This window comes from Tamandua tetradactyla, chromosome 15, assembly GCF_023851605.1.
Source record: "Tamandua tetradactyla isolate mTamTet1 chromosome 15, mTamTet1.pri, whole genome shotgun sequence".
Lineage (NCBI taxonomy): Eukaryota > Metazoa > Chordata > Mammalia > Pilosa > Myrmecophagidae > Tamandua > Tamandua tetradactyla.
Window position 1 is genome coordinate 46,443,473 of NC_135341.1, and position 14,113 is coordinate 46,457,585.

The 14,113-nt window shown below is 36.3% G+C and overlaps 1 long non-coding RNA gene across 4 annotated transcripts in view; it reads left to right on the forward strand.

Annotated features, from left to right (window-relative positions):
* Positions 1-14,113, forward strand: part of LOC143657386 (uncharacterized) — a 79,187-nt gene that overhangs the window by 28,908 nt on the left and 36,166 nt on the right. Inside the window, exon 3 of one of the 4 annotated variants that reach the window (XR_013162834.1) lies at positions 9,941-10,211. The exons of the other annotated variants lie outside the window; for them this stretch is intronic. This is a non-coding gene — a long non-coding RNA (uncharacterized LOC143657386). Of the gene's footprint in view, positions 1-9,940; positions 10,212-14,113 lie in introns of those variants that run through there. 4 annotated transcript variants of the gene reach the window in all.

Genomic DNA, 14,113 nt, shown 5'->3' on the forward strand with positions numbered 1-14,113 from the left:
GGGCCATCCCTTTCCCTCTTTCGAATCTTTGCTCAAGTGTTACTTTCTCAGTGACGCCTGTTCTCATTGCTTCATTTAAAATGAGACCTCTTTCAATCTTCAAAGAGGGTCTCCGGACCCTCTTTCCCCTGCTCCATTTTTTTTTTTTTCATTGCAATCATCACTTTCTAGTATATGATTTATTTTTTACAGTCTGCTTCCCTACACTAGGATAGGGCGGTAGCTCCACGAGGTAGGGATTTTTGTCTAGTTATTTTCCCTGTTGTATCCCAAGCAGAACTGGGCCTGTCACATAACAGATATTCACTAAATAGCACTGTTAAGTGAATTAGTAATGAGTATCTGCCACACATGAGGCCCTGTGTGAGGCCTGGAGTTTACCACCTGGTGGGAGAGTTCAGTAAAATGAATTGGTAGGTTCAGAGTTTGGCAAAACAACCTTCCTTACAAGGATGCTGTCAGTTTGGGGGCTTAGCTGTTCTTCCTCGTGGGCTCCCCTGGCTTGGGTATCAACACCTAACTAAGCTGCAAGGTGGCCTAATGATGACAATAAGCTATTTCTATCTCCTCACTCAAATTCTACTTGATGTAAATATATTTGAAAATTTAAATAGCAATCAAATGATAATTCTATTTTTATGTCCTCCACTGGAACTCTTACAGCCACCAATCTGGTTTAAATGAAGCATATTTTAAAGATTCTCCTAAACACTCTTCATTTAAGATCCACATCCGCAAGTAAGAAAGCTTTAATTTTTTTGTTTGTTTTTTGATAACACCTCTGTAGAATTACTTCGATATCCTTAACAGGAAATGATCTGACTTCCAAAGCTCAAGTGACAGCCATTTTGTTTATCAGTATTTTTACGTGAACAAAATTCCAGTTTCCCTAAAATAACTAAGCATCCTATTGGATTATGGTACATTGAGGCATACCTGTGGGGAGTTCAGATATTCTGTTCATTCTCTGGGTATACACAGTGGGCAGGCTCAAAGCTCCCTTTTCCTTCTACTCAATCTGATATTAAAATTATTCTTTTACTCCCTCATAAAAGGAAAAGATTCTTGGGTCATTTTTCCTTATTTAAAAAGGAATACTTGGGGCGGGCAATGGTAGCGCAGTGGCAGAGTTCTTACTTGCTGTGCTGGAGAGCCAGGTTCGATTCCCAGTGCCTGCCCTGGGAGTAAAAGGAATCCATGATTATTCCAGAAAACACAGAATAACAGAAAGAACATAAAGGACTCTGATTGTTCCAACTGCTCTTAACATCTTGGTGAATAGGATTACAGATTTGTGCTGTTCAAATCAGCAGCCACCAGTCACCTGCAGCTGTTGAGCATGTGCAGTGTGGCTGATCCAAGTTGAGATGGGCTGTCAGGGGAAAATACACATCACATTTTAAAGATTAATGATGAAAATAAAGGATGTAAACAACCATGTTAGGGACTTTTGTATTGATTATATGTTAAAATTATAATATTGGGGGTATATGAGTTAAATAAAACATATTGTATTTTAATATGTTTAATAATTTAAATTTAATTAATTTAAATTTAATAATAAAGTATATTAAATTAACTATCAGTTTCTTTTTACTTTTTAAAATCAATTTATGTATTAATTAAAAAATTAAGAACAAACAAACATTAACATATCATTCCATTCTACATATATAATCAGTAATTCTCAATATCATCACATAGTTGCATGTTCATCATTTCTTAGAACATTTGCATCAATTCAGAAAAAGAAATAAAAAGACAACAGAAAAAGAAATAAAGTGATAACAGGGAAAAAATAAAGATTATACATACCATATCCCTAACCCCTCGCTTTCATTTATCACTAGCATTTCAAACTAAATTTATTTTAACATTTGTTCCCCTATTATTTATTTTTATTCCATATGTTCTACTCGTCTGTTGACATGGTAGATAAAAGGAGCATCAGACACAAGGTTTTCACAATCACAGAGTCACATTGTGAAAGCTATATCACTGTTCAATCATCATCAAGAAACATGGCTACTGGAACACAGCTCTACATTTTCAGGCAGTTCCCTCCAGCCTCTCCACTACATCTTGAACAACAAGGTGATATCTACTTAATGCGTAAGAATAACCTCCAGGATAACCTCTCGACTCTGTTTGGAATCTCTCAGCCATTGACACTTTGTCTCATTTCACTCTTACCCCTTTTGGTGAAGAAGGTTTTCTCAATCCCTTGATGCTGAGTCTCAGCTCATTCTAGGGTTTTTCTCAATCCCTTGATGCTGAGTCTCAGCTCATTCCAGGATTTCTGTCCCACGTTGCCAGGAAGGTCCACACCCCTGGGAGTCATTTCCCACATAGACAGGGGAAGGGTGGTGAGTTTGCTTGTTGTATTGGTTGGAGAGAGAGGCCACATCTGAGCAACAAAAGAGGCTCTCTTAGGGGTGACTCTTAGGCCTAAATTTAATAATAAAGTATATTAAAATTATCTATCAGTTTCTTTTTACTTTTTTAATGTGGCTACTAAAAATGTAAAATTATATAGAAAATAAATATTCACATAATATTTCTGTTGGACAGTGCTGTTCTAATGATCATTTTCATACATCTTTAGGTAAATATATGGGTGAAATCATAGTGTAATTTCTATTTTATATCCTGCATTTTTCACTTAATAATATTTTGTTAGTATCTTTGTGTGTTGTTTTAATACACTAAAGCTGCCAAAATGCAATATACCAAAAATGGGTTGGCTTTTACAATGGGAATTTATTAACTTACAAGTTTACAGTTCTGAGGTCAGGAAAATTTCCAAATCAAGGCATCAACAGGCCATTCTTTCTCCCCAAAGACTGGCTACTGGCGATCCTCAGCAACTCCGTCACGTGGCCAGGCACATGGTAAGGTCTGCTGGTCTCTCCCTTCTCTTCTGGGTTTCATTGTGACCAGCTTCTGACTTCAGTGTCTTCTTCATTTCTGAGTTCTTTCTCTGTTTTCTGTATGTCTTCTCTCAGTTTCTCTGGCTTTTCTCTCTGATCTTCTCTGACTTTTTTTCCATGTCTTCTGTCTTTTATCCTCTTAGAAAGGACTCCAGTAAAAGGACTAAGACTCGTCCAGGGCACACTTCAACTGAAATAACCTAATCAATACGTCTATCCCACAGGAATGGATTGGCTTTAGGAATATCATCTTTTCTGGAGTACATACTGCTTTGAACCATCACATATGTCTATATATACTTTTCTTCAAAATTATTTGTAACAGTACAGCATTTGATTGTAAAAATAGGCCATCATTTCTTCAGCAAATGATCTGTTGTTAAAAAATGGGATGTTTCCTTTTTTCATTACGATAAAGAGCATTATAATAAATATCCTTGAACTCACATCTTTACTAATATGACTGACAATTTTATTAGGCAAAATTGCCACCTTCATTCTTTTGCATGTGGATAAAAAAGTGCTAAATCGGAAAGAGTATGCATTTGAGAGCTTTTGATACAAATTGCAAGTCACTCATTAAAAATGTGGGACTAATTTAAACTACATTAGTAGAATACACCTGAATTCATGTCTCTGTAGTTTTTCTTTGCTGATTTTAAAATTTTGAAGAAAAATCTTACTCTTCATTTTACTCACTTCTATCATAAATACAATTGGAAGTTTTTCACATTTTTATTAGCAATTTGTAATTCATCTTCCGTGAACTGTTCATATCCTTAGTCCATTTGTCTTTTAGATAATTCTTCTTTTTCTTATTGATTTATAATGATTTTTAATAGATTAAGCATATTAATCCTTTGTCACACATTTCATATATTTTTCCCAGTTTTTTTTCTTTTAAGCTTTTATGCTACTTTTTTATTTCAGAGGCTATTAATCCTTACATAATTTTCTTTCAAGATAGCTGCCCTTGAGCTAATGTTAAGAAATTCCTTTCATATTTTAAAATTATGTCGTTATTCAAGTATAGCTTTCTCTGCTTTACAATTAATTTATTTTATTAGATAAGTTGTAAGTTTACAGAAAAATAACCCAGAAAATACAGAGATCCCAAATACCCCCCCCATCAGACACACAGTTTTCCCTATTATTAACACCTTATATTAATTACTGTGGTAACTTTGTAAAAGTTGACAAAACAATATTATAATAATTATTTTATCAACTATAATTCCTACTTAACATTAGGGTTCACTGTGTTACACAGTTTTATGGTTTTCTTTTAAATTTCTATTCTAGTAATATATACACAACCTAAAATTTTCCCTTTTACCCACATTCAAATATATAATTCATGGTGGCAATTACATTCACAATTTTGACTACCATCATCATTATCAGTTACCAAAACTTTTCCATCACCTCAAACAGAAACTCTATACCAATTAAGCATCAATTCCCTATTCCATACCCCGACCCTGGACTCTGGTTACCTGTATTCTAGTTTCTGACTCTATAAATTTGCTTATTCTAATTATTTCATATCAGGGAGATCATGCAATATTTGTCCTTTTGTATTGGGCTTATTTCACTCAAACTGATGTCATCAGAGTTCATCATGTTATCACATGTATAAAAACCTCATTCCTTTTTCTGGTTGACTATTTTCCATTGTGTGTATACATGCCAGATTCTTTTTACTCATTGATGGATGATTGGTTTGCTTCCATCTTTTGGCAATTGTGAGCAATGCCACTATGATCACTGGTGTGCAAATGTCTGCTGTGTCCCTGCTTTCAATCCCTAGAAACAGGACTGCTGGAGCATATGGTAATTCAATATGTAACTTTCTACAGAATCACCACATGGCTACACTATTTTACATTCCCACCAACAATGAGCAAGTTTTCCTATTTCTCCACATCCTCTCTAACAATGACCATTTTCCATTTTTAATAGTAGTCATTCTAGTGGGTATAAACTAGTATCTAATTGTGGTTTTAATTTGCATCTCCCTAATGACTAATGAAGTTGAGGATCTTTTTATGTGCTTTTGGCCATTTGTATATTTTTGTTGGAAAAATGTTTCTGCAAGTATTTTGTCCACTTTTTAATTGAGTTGTTTGACTTTTTTGTTGTGGTTGAGTTGTAGGATTTCTTTATCATGTCTGGATATTTAACCCTTATTGGATACGTGGTTTCCAAATATTGTCTCCTATTATGTAGGTTCTCTTCTTACTTTTATGATGAAGTTCTTAGATGCACAAAAGTTTTTCATTTTGATGAAGTCCCATTTATCTATTTTTTCTTTCATTGCTTGTGATTTGGTGGAAAGTCTAAGAAACCATTGCCTAACACAGGGTCCTAAAATGGATCCCTATTTTTTCTTCCAGGACTTTTATGGCTTTGATTCTTCTATGTAGGGCTTTAATCCATTTTCAGTTAATTTTTGTGTATGCTGTGAAGTAGGAGTTAACCTTCATTCTTTTGCATATGGATACCCAGTTTTCCCAGCACCATTTGGTGAACAGATGGTTCTTTTCCCATTGGGTGGACTTGATATCCTTGTCAAAAATCAATTGGTCATAGATATAAGGGTTTATTTCTGAACTGCCAGTTCAATTCCATACATGTCTGTCCTTGTTCTGGTACTATACTGTTTTAATTACTGTAGCTTAGTAATAAGTTTTAAAATTGGGAATGTGAGTTTTTCAACTTTGTTCTTCTTTTTCAAGATGGTTTTGGCTATCGGGGAGCCTTTATCCTTCCATATAAATTTGGTGATTGTCTTTTCATTTCCGCAAAGAAGGCTGTTGATTGGTACTGCATTGAATCTGTAAATTGCTTTGGTTAGAATTGGCATCTTAACAACATTTAGTCTTCCAATCCCTGAACTCAGAATATCCTTCCATTTATTTAGGTTTTCTTTAATTTCTTTCAGCAATGTTTTATAGTTTCCTGTGTATAAGTTCTTTACATTCTTAGTTAAAGTTATTCCTAGATATTTGATTCCTTTGGGTGCTATTGTAAATGGAATTTTCTCTTAAATTTCTTTCCTGTGTAAGCACAGCGCATGTTTCTAAAATTTGTCCATTTCATCTAAGTCCATTTCATCTGACTTCTTGGCATGGAGTTTGTTTGTAGTATCTTATTCTAATTCTTTTATCTATGTGGTGTTGCTAGTAATGACCCCCTTTCACTTCTTATTCTGCTTATCTGTGCCTTCTATTTTTCTTTGTCAATTTATTTAAATATCTCTCAATTTTATTCATCTTTTCAAAGGACTAACTTTTGGTTTTATGGATTCTCGCTATTGTTTTTTAATTTTTTTATTTCATTTATTTTCTCTCTAATTTTTTGTTATTTCCTTCCTTCTGGTGACAAACTCCCTCAGCTTTTGTTTATCTTGGAATGTCTGAATTTCTTCCTCATTGTTGAAAAACAGGTTTGTCAGATATAGAATTTCTGATTGGCAATTATTTTCTTTCAGCAATTGAAATATTTCATCCCTCTGCCTTCTTGCCTCCATAGTTTCTGATTTATAATAGGCATATAATTTTATTGGGACTTGCTTGTATACAACATGCTACTTTTCTTTGGCAGCTTTAAGAATTCACCTTTTCCTTGGCATTTAAATTTGACTAGTATGTGTCTTGGTGGGGTTCTTTTTAAGTTTTTCCTGTTTGGGGTTCGTTGGGCTTCTTGAATGTATATATTCATGTCTTTCATTAATTTCAGCAAGTTTTCTGCCATTATTTCTTGGATATTCCTTCTGCCCCTTTCTTTCTTTCTTCTCCTTCTAGGACTCCAATAATGCATTTATTGATAGACTTGATGGTGTCCCACAGGGGTCTTAGGCTCTGTTCTTTTTTTTTTTCCATTATTTTTCCTTCTGCTCCTCAGCTTGAATAATTTCAATTATCTCGTCTTTGAAGTCACTGATTCTTTCTTCTACTAGCTCTAATCAGTTGTTGACACCTTCTAGGGAATTTTTCATTTCTATTATTGTGATCTTCAACTAGAGTATTTCTGTTTGATTTCTTTTTAAAATTTCTGTCTCTTTATGGCAATTCTTAAATTGTTTATTCATAGCTTTCCTGATATCCTTTAGTTCTTTCTCTGTGTTTTTGTCTCCTTGAGCATATTTAGGATTATTTTTTAAAGTCTTTGTATAGTATGACCATAGTCAGGTCTTCTTTGTTGATGGTTTTTGGACTTTTTATTTGTTTCTTTCAATGGGCCATCATTTCCTATTTCTTTATTTATTTTGCAATATTTTGTTGCACACTTTTAAAAATATTTTAAAGTGGGGTTTAGTCCCTGAGCTATGTATTTCTTATGTTTTTATCCTGCTAGTGATATGACAGAAATTTCCTTGAGTGCCAGAAACGAACAAAATCAAACTAACCAATGCAACACCACCCCCCCCCCCCACAAAATGTCACCTTTCACAGTCTTTGTAACAACTGAGTTGGCTTGTGCTCTCCTTCTGAGTTTAGCCCACATCTCAAGAATATCACCCCAAGATGAAAATGAAGTGTAAAATCTTCTCTGTCTTTTCAGCACCTTAGTTGTGTTCTGGGTTTGTGATTGCTTATGGCCTTAGGGAATCCCTATCTACAGAAATTCCAGTACTCCCTCTACTTTCTATGTATTAGACTTCCTCCCCTTTCCAGGTACCCTATAGATTGTCTGTAAGCAGGTAATCATTTGCCCATTTGACTTAATTGTTTCTTACATTGCTTTAGCTGTCTGCAAGCTGCTTCTTCCTGCAGGGAAAATTCTGGGATGGCAAGTCAGAGAAGAGTTTCTGGTTCAGTCTTTCAGACTATCACCCAATAGATTGGTATGGACATACAGGCACTCTAGTATGGATATAGACATATTCTTCCCTCTCCAGAACAGGGCCAGGGACACACAATGGGGTGCTTTCTGGCTCCATACTCCAAGTAGGGGGTGGGAGGAGAGACAGCAAGGGCACCAGGAGTTTCTCTTACTGCGTTTTTAAAGCTGCATTTTCTCAATTTGGCACTTTCTGGAGTTCTGCAGAAGACGGTTCTGACAGTTTTTGTTACTTGTTCAAAGATCCTGTTGGGGAATGAGATCCTGGAGTGCCTTAAGCTGCCAGTCTTGGTCAACTTGTTCTAGCATGTTTTTATAAAACTTTCTACTTTTATTCTCTTACAACATATGGAATCTATTATTTGGGGGGAAAGGGGGGCAAGTGCATCAGCCAGGAAACAAACCCAGGTCTTCTCCATGGAAGGTGATAATTCTACCACTGAACTACTCTTGCATCCCTGGAATCTATTATCTTCATATAGAAATTGCAAAACCTATCTTTTCGAAATGATTAGCTAAATATCCCACTTCATTTATTTGACAATCTTTTCTTTCTCCATTGGCTTAAAAGTCAGATGATATGGAAGTATCAAGTAGATTTTAGTTCAGCTCTGTAGAAGTGTGTAGAGGTAGGAAGAAAGAGACATCTATATGAGTCTAGGATACAGGTGGGCAGGGACCAGGGTAAATCACACTGGAAGAGCAGCAAGGAAGTCTCAGGCTCTCAGCCTTCTAACTGTTTCCAGATGTAAGTGACCTTTCTTTGGCTTGTGACATTTAACCTATCCAGAATCATCTGCCCCTTTCTGAATGTGAATAAAGATCTCTTGCCCTAGAAAAATGTGCAGACACATCCAATTTTGTACATAATTGCATGATATTTGCAAATCCTCTGGAGTCTTTCCAGTGAATGCATTAAGAAATACAGCATGACGATCCCTGGTCTGAGAGTTTGTGGAAGAGGAAATCAAAGGCCTGAAAGTAAGTCATACTCCAGGTAAAGGTGGGCACAGAAGAGCTGCTCCCTTCTTTATGCAGTGAAACTAGAATGTTCACTAGTTCTCAAACTCAGGTTGCTCTTCTCAGTCTCAAACCTCTGTTGCTACTTCCACCTTCTCTAATATGCCGTTTTCTCCTATTGTTGATTATCTCTCTGGCATTCTTTTCCACCCTGCACCTTCTTATTAGTGCCCAGAGTTATGCCTAATTACCCATCTCCCACTTTAGAAAGTTGATGCCTCTATCCAGTACCAGGGATAGATCCTGGTTGATTAAAACCAACCAGGATGCTATATTCCTTTGACCCCTGGTCATCAGTCCACCAGCGGACATGCTACTTAAGCCATTCATTTGATAGGAATTGAGGTCTCTTCCTTGGAATGCTGAGGCAAAAGTGCTCTCTGTCCTAGGCACAAAGGGATAATGACAGTACCATCTGCTGCTGTCAGTCATCAACCAATCAACCTTAGAACAAAGTCAGCACTGGGGAAAGCAGTGAAGGATAATGGAGGAAATTCCTCAGTGTGATGCTGAACCCTAGATGCGATTACCTTGAGGGAGGCCCTAACTCAGGACTTCTGTGTCTTGAGTCAATTAATTACCTTTGTTGTTCAAGCTATTTTGAGTTGTGTTTTCTGTTATAACATCAGATTCCTAACTTATACATTCTGGCCAAGGGAAACCTAGCTTAGACACTACCTTCTCCATGGAGATTTCCATAGTCTGGCCAGCTAGGAGGGATAACCCCTCCTCTGAATTTCTATAACCCTTTATTCTACCCCTTCATGTGATACCACATGTTGTATGACTGTCCCTCACTATACTTTGCACAACTTGTAGGTCAGGAACTATAACTTGAGACCTTTTTATACCCTCACAACACCTAGGTGCTGGCTGCTGTTGAATGAGCTTTTGAAATCCACACTTAGTATTGGCTTTCTCCATGACTGCATCTGTTTCTTCATGATAACAAATGAATTTAAAGTTATATAAGTGGTTTTCAGTTTGAAATTCCAATATGCAGAGGCTACAGTCCATCTTCCCTTCAAAAACTTGGAATGATTTCAAATCATAGGCATTGCCACTTAACACAACCTTCCATTCATCAGCAAATACATCCGATCCATGCCACACTAACCTGTCAGTTTCTCTCTCTGCGTTTTCAGGTTAAATGAATACCTGACGAAAAGGTCCACATTTCAATGCAGTGACATTTGCTAGCTGAGAGGAAAAGTGGCTTTAATGAAAAGCAACCTTTGGAATTCCTGCTTGTGAGACATCTAATTCAGCTTTTTATGCTGCCAGCAAGAAATGATTGGTAGCAGTAGTGTTTATGGGTATTTCTGGAAGCTTCTGGGAAGCAGCCATTTCTTCTGTTGGATCACTAGGATGCAGGTGGTTAACATCAACCCACGCTATCAGTATGTGAAACTATTCCATAAGGTATGGAGAGTGAATGTACTTTCAGAAAATAAACTTTCAGTGGGTATTTCACATGCTGGGGAGTCATGATTCAGCCAGTCCCAAGTGACCCAAGTTTGAAGCCAAAACTCTATAGTGACAGGGAAAGAATATTTCAGCTAAAATAACAAGCAAGCGAGTCTATCAGGCTAAGTTGGTAATTTGATTATTACATAACAAATTGATAATGCGGTTTTGACAGATTATTTTTTATTGAAATGCATCATTATTCATAAGTTATGCATTGTGAGAAAAAATTGGAGCCTAAGTGATCTAAAGAATATAAATGCAAGGACCACACACTTGTTTAGTAGACAAGTGAAAAATGAGTGATAAAGTCATTGCTACTCTTTACCAACACGGCATATTTTCTACAGAGAATTTTGTTTCCACTGAATCTGATTTTTTTTTTTTTATGGGCACCATAAAACTTGCTGCTGTTGCAATCCTGTTCCCTTCTTCCTCAACAGATTCCCAACTGCTTTGCATCCAGAGGACTATGTTCCAGTATGTGGATTTTTTTTGGGGGGGGGGGGGGGCTGTGCATGGTCTAGGAATCGAACCCGGGTCTCCCATATGGAATTTTCTAAAAAGATGTAAGGCAGGTAGGGTAGTAGAATGGAAAGCACCCTAGACTGGTGCAGGAGATCTAGGTTCTAATCCTGGCTCTGCTGTTCTCAAGCTTCAATACGTCTGAACCTCAGTCCCCTTGACTGTGACATGAAAGAGCAGAACAAACAGTCTCACAATTCCCTTCAAAGCTATGCATCTCAGTAATAGGAAACTGGGGATTTTCCTGTTCAATTTCTCCATTGATTTCTGAGATTCCCTTTAGGATTCTTTCATATTAAAATAAGCCAAATACAAAATTCAAGAAAACTAAGTTTACCATGGACAATAAACTTTAAATAACTTCAAATTGCTTATATTCTTGCTTTTCAAAATGAAATTTGAGAGAAATCCGCTTTCAGAAATCTGTTAATTAACATGCATTGCACAAGCAGCTAAGGCAGCCTACATTTGGCTATTACTAATACATACTGTAGTTTGTAGATGTCACTGGTAAATGCTGTGAGTTTTGGAAAGTCATCTGTGCAAAGCCTGGCGTAGCAGGCTTAATGTTAAGATGGTGTTACCCTAATCAGCTGCCTCTGACACAGTAAGCATGGTTCTGTCAGTGCTATCCCTCCCTGGCTGGCTGTGGGTTTCTATTAATGCTAAGCAGTCTGTTAAGAGACAGGAAAGAGACTCTTTCGGGATCCCTGGTATCTATAACTATGAAATTCCAAAGTGCAGGAATCACATGTACCAATTTTATTCTAAATATTTGATCAAGTACATGTTGAGGGATTTTCTTTTAACTCTTTGTCTTTAGCATAAGAAGACTCTCCTATTTGCTTAGGTATATTGTTAACCCTCTCTTTGGTGTAAGAGAGGTGTAAAAAATAAACTTATTTTAAAAACCCAGCATTAAAGTCAAATAGTGGGTGCACGGGTGGTTCAGTGGTAGAAGTCTCACCTCTCACGTGGGAGATCCGGGTTCGATTCCCGGACCATGCACCCCCCCAAAAAAAATTCAAACAGTTGAATTTTTTAAGTCAATAGGTCTTGATTTACTAACAATCTCAGACTGAAGGGAGATGTTTTTCAAGTAAGAAACACTATTTCCAGAGAAATGAACCAAATTGCTTTTTAAGTACACACTCTTAAAAGTGCAAAATATATTTAAAATCAATTGTTGTAAATAATTACTTGTCTCCTGAGCTGAAATGTACAAATAAAAACTATTGGAAGCCAAGTGTGGAAATACATGTGTAGAAACACACACACATTTTGGGAAGGCATGGTGGCAGGGTGAGAGAAAGTGTGCTGGAGAAAGAAAATTGAATGAATAACCAATAGAGATTATCATGAAAAGATTAGGAATAGACTATATCTTCTAATTCTTCCATTTTATTACATAGTCATGAAAATGTTCCTTAGTTCAACATTGTAAAATTTTCCTGTTCAATATTTTCTCTAATTTGATTAAAGACATTAAATTTTTCATAATCAAAAAGTAGTTTACTATTTTACAATGATGTGTGAAATCCAAAGCAGATGAAAATTTTCTTCAAAGGTTTTTCTTGTTTTGAAAGTTAATGTGAAGGTCACATGATACAGTTATGGGAGAGACTTTGTGTGTCCATTATACAAGTGTGTGTACATATCTGTATATTCACATGAAAGTTTCAGCAGCGTAATCATTGTGGCACAGAGGACACCACCTGAATAACAACAATAACAAATCTATAAGAAACAATTTAACTTAGGCTACCTTACGCATAAAGTATTTGCATATATATTTTTACATTTCCAAAACTTAAAATATTAGAAAATGTCAGGTCAAACAGCAATAAAATGCCTAGAGACCAAAAACTATTAGAAATCCTTCATAGTTTTTGGTCTTCCCTCAGAAATTATGAAGACAACTTTCATTGGTTGAAAATTGTGCATTTTGTATTTGAAAACTAATGCCTTTTGGATCTGTTCATTTGTTTGTTTGTAGTATAACAATTTCCTATTTGGTTTCAATGCTTCTCTACTTACTCCCCACTGAAGAAAGCATCTGATTCTGACATTTTTTCCCTGCAAACATCAGAGGAAATATAGATATGTTTGCCATATATAGCATTTAGTATATAGAAGATTTACTTGCCATTAAAGTAATCTGCACAATAGAGCCTGTAATTATATGCTGTAATTATAGATTGAAATATATGTACTGTTTGTTTTATGTGTGAAAAATTTTAAAGTTAGAAAAAAACTAACAACTAAGCCAGTCTTAGAAAATAACACTAAGCCATATTTTTGGGATATAAAGCAATAGTTAGTCCCTATAATGATTTTTTCTCAGGTCAAGAGAAATAAATGTATTTTATCTTCTACCTTCCAAAAATCTATACACCTGCAGATGAAAGCATAGTTAAAAGTGGTGACCTCTTGAGAGTAGGATTATTATGGAAGGCGCTGAATAAAGCAGAGAAATATTTTCAAACTTTCAGTAGTTTAAATTTTTTATGTCTATGTGTGTTTGGTAAATATCTATATCCATATTTATACCCATACTCGTTCCCTCAAGCCCATAACTATGGCTATGTCTATATGTAGTTGAATTGTTGGCAAATCTAGTCACAATGATTCCCTTGCCTGTGTCCATGTCCTTGTGCAATCCTCTCGCACTGTGTTTGGATTTGACAGTTTGGCTTGCTTTGGCCAACGGAATAGTAACAAATGCAATGCATGTAGATAGTTGAAAAGTGCTTGTGCATTGGGACTTGTCCTCTCTTGCTATTCTTGGGACCCCCTGACAGTGCTACCACGTGAAAAGGCCTGGGTTAGCCTTCTGGAAGATGAGACCAAATAGAAGAGAGAACAGTTGCTTTAGTTTCCTGGGCTGCTAAATCAAATACCATGCAATGGGTTGGTTTAAACAAGAAGTTATTGGCTTATGGGTTCAAGACTAGAAGAAATAAAAAATCCAGGCATCATCAAAGCAATATTTTCTCCCAGAAGATTGGTGTTCTGGGGCTGGCTGCCAGAGATCCTTGGTCCCTGGCTTTTCTGTCACATGGCAGTAATATACATAGTGGCCTCTTCTGGCTTCTCCTTTCTCTTCTGGGTTCCATCCATGTTCAACTTCTGGCTACTCCCTCTGGCTCTCTCTTTCTCTGTGATCTTCCCTGTAAGGCCTTCAGTGATAGAATTGAGACCCATCCTGATTCAGCTGGGCTACCCTTAACTGAAGTAGCCTCACCAAAAGCCTTGTTTTCACGAGTTCACACTTGATTGATTAAAGTTAAGAATATGCTCTTTCTGGAGTACATAACTCCAAGCTA